The sequence below is a fragment of the Octodon degus genome, unplaced genomic scaffold (genome assembly GCF_000260255.1).
Source record: "Octodon degus isolate 3935 unplaced genomic scaffold, OctDeg1.0 scaffold00029, whole genome shotgun sequence".
Taxonomy (NCBI): Eukaryota; Metazoa; Chordata; class Mammalia; order Rodentia; family Octodontidae; genus Octodon; species Octodon degus.
The window spans coordinates 4,760,718-4,764,182 of NW_004524605.1; the positions used below are offsets into that span (position 1 = coordinate 4,760,718).

Sequence of the window (3,465 nt, forward strand, 5' to 3'; positions counted from 1 at the left end):
TAAAAAAAAAAAAAAAAAAAAAAATCCTAGTACTCAGGAGGCTGGAGCAAGAGAATAGTTGTGAGCTTGAGGCCATTTTGGATTATACAGCAAGACCCTGCCTCAAAAAACCAAAAGTAAATAAAATAAATAGAACAGAGAATTCAGAAACAGTAAATAAAAAGACAGACATCTGAAAATGCACAACTTTTTTTTTTTGGTCTTTTTGATACAGGGTCTTGATATGTAGCCCAGGATGGTCTTGAACTCACCTCGATCCTCCTGCCTCTGCCTCCTGAGTGCTGGTACAGGTATGTACCACTAAGCCCAGCACAATTTAACCTTTTTGTATAGCAAAAGGCACAAATAAGTTAAGACAAATGATTAGGAAATATGTGTAACACATCTATTCAGTCAAATATTTGTTTAAATGCCTTTTATGTGGTATAGGCTACCAGATACAACACTAAGACAAAAAATATCCCAGCAATCATGGAGCATACCTTGTAGTGATAGATGACTGATATGACTGATACCATGCAGAGTCATCACAAATGATAACCCAATAGAAATGTAAGTAAATATAGATTATTCAGAGAATTCCAAATAATGATATTTTGGGGGCCTGCCCATTAGCTCAGTTCTTTGAGTGGCTGCTTCAACAAAGCAGTCAGGCTCAGGTTGCTGTGGTTTGATCCACATAACTCAAGCCAGCCAAACCTGTCCTGGAGGTATTCGGAGCAAATAACAATATTTTAAATTTTTATTTGTTTGGTACACGGTCTCACTATGCAGCTCAGAGTCATAGTGATTCTCTTGTCTTAGCCTCCAGAGCCCTGGGATTACAGGCGTATGCCACCACCTTCAGTTTCAGGGGCCAGCAGGGTGTACCCAGGGTTCTGGGGCTGGCACAGCATGTGTACTAGGGATCAAACCTGGGTCCTTGCACTTGCCCGGCAGGAACTAAGACTGCAGAGCTATCTCCCCAGCCCAACTATAAAGGTATTAAATAACATCTAATACATTCATAAAAGTAAAACGTGTACTGCTTCCCAACTCTGTCTCTAGTTACCTCTTGCTGGTAGTAAACCGGCCACGATGAAAATAATTAAACCATAGAAACCAGTAAATGTTACAATTCAGGATTTGATTTATTATTTTGTTAATTGTCTAAACTTAAGAGTGATAAAAATGGGGCTGGGGAGATAGCTCGGCAATCTAAGAACCTGCCTGCCAAGTGTAAGGACCCAAGTTTGATCCCCAGTACCACAGGTCATGCCAGCCCCTGAATACCAGGTACATGATGCCGGCCCCTGAAACCAGGTGTGGTGTAGCACCCCTATAATCCCAGTGCTTGGGAGGCTGGACAGGAGGATCATTTTGTGTCTGACTGCATAGTGAGACCCTGTACCAAACATATGAATAAGATTAAAAAGAAAAAAGTTATAAAAATACTTAAAATGTAGATTAAACTTGAAAATGTGGCACTGTCTGTAGGCATTATGCTATGAATGAGATATTTTTCCAGTACTTGAAAAACTACTATCCAATTCAGCAAAATCATTCCTTTCATCAATGACTGAATGAATAAAGTTCCGCTAGGGTAATGCTGAAACTGAAAGAGAGCCTACGTTAGTGAGTAAAATTTGTACAAAGATGAAAAATAATTTAACAGTAAGATCATGATTCAGATTTAGTGACATTTATTGGGATGAGTAAGCTGGAATGAAACTCTGTCAAATCAGGCTGAACTGCAATCACACATTGCATATTGATGTGAATTCAGCAAAAATCAGCTAAAACATTTTGTAATATAATACTGATTATATGGAACTTATAATAAAGAACTCTGCATAACTATTTACTATTTGTAAACTGGGTATCTTTATTATTTATACAGTGTATAATATATTTATATACATTAAAAAAACACTCAGGTTAATGATTACCAAGAGATAAAACATAGAAAGTAAAGAGGATTGTACAGAATCATTAGGAAACTTCTGGGAGTTTTATTCTGCTATGTTCACTGTCTCGATTATGGTGATAGCTTCATGGCTGTATACATACTTTGAAACTTACCAAATTGGATCATTTAAATACATGTCATTTGTTGACTTGGAAGCCTTAATAAAACTTTGAAACAAGAGCACTGGGCATGGCAGCACATGTCTATAATCCCATCACTCAGGAGACTGAGGCAGGAGGATCATCTCAAAGTCAAGGCCAACCTAAATAACATCATAAGATCCTGTCTCAAAAGAACCAAATTGCTGATCAACCAAACAAAAGTCAAACTCCAGAAAGAAATCCTCTCATTTATGCTTAACTGATTATCAACAAGGCTGTCAAAACAACTCAGTGGGATAAGAGTAAACTTTAGCAAATTAAAGGCAACTAGATATGCACAAGGATAATTTGGGATGCCCATTTCACACCACTGATAAAAAAAAATTAACTCAAAATGAATCAGCAAATATAAAGTGTGGGGCTATATACCTCTAATCCCCACACTTTGGTAGGCTGAATTAGGAGGATTCACAAGTTTGAGCCCAGCCAAGAATTTACTGCAACCCTGCCTCAAAATAAAAAATAGGCCAAAAAAAAAAAAAATAGGCCAGAGGAAGAAAAAAAAGGGAAGAGATGAATGAGGAACAGAGAGAAAAGAAGGGAAGGAGGGAGGCAGGTTGGTTAATTAAATTCAAAGACACATTAAAAGACTACAAAATGGTAAACCAGAGTGAGAATAAATTCAAAAAAACCTGTAGCAGCTAAGTGAATATGAGAAAAAGTAGACTTAGTATCTCTTCTCGATAGCATAGATTAAAAATGGCCACCTCACAGAGATGAAAAGGATCATCAATTCAGCAGAGACATAGTAATCTTAAATGTGTAGGTACTTAATGATAAAGATTCAAAGTATTACGAGCAAAAACTGACCAAATTTTCTGAAAGGTGAAATAAGACAAATTGATTAAGACAATATGTCAATATTCCTTTCAGTAACTGATGGAACAAATAGAAGGCCAATAAAATACAGATGACTGACGAGACACATACTCAACAAAGCTGATATGAGCTATGTAGATAATGAAATAATAAAAAGGTACTATGAAATAATAAAAAGGTCATAAACAGGGCTGGTGAGATGGCTCAGTGGTCTAAAGCACCTACTTAGAACAAGCTAAGCTCAAGCAAAGCACAGGGACCATGGTTCAATCCCCCAGCACCAGATGTCAGCCAGCCCTGCCCCCTGGTGGGCTGAGCTGCCACACACTAAATAAATAAAAAAAAAAAAAAAAAAAAAAAAAAAAAAAAAAAAAAAAGGTCATAAACAGCCATGCAACAAATTTCAATAAACTCACAAAGACTAAAATTATACAGCATATATTATCTGAAAAGAATAATAAATCCATTTCTAAATAATTCATGAATCAAAGATGTCACACAGAAAATCAGAAGGGCTGGCCAAATAGCTCAGTGGAG

At 36.8% G+C, this 3,465-nt stretch overlaps 1 protein-coding gene across 4 annotated transcripts in view; it reads right to left on the reverse strand.

The window, feature by feature from the left end:
* Aff4 (AF4/FMR2 family member 4) overlaps positions 1-3,465 on the reverse strand; it is a 104,706-nt gene that overhangs the window by 51,231 nt on the left and 50,010 nt on the right. The window lies entirely within an intron of this gene.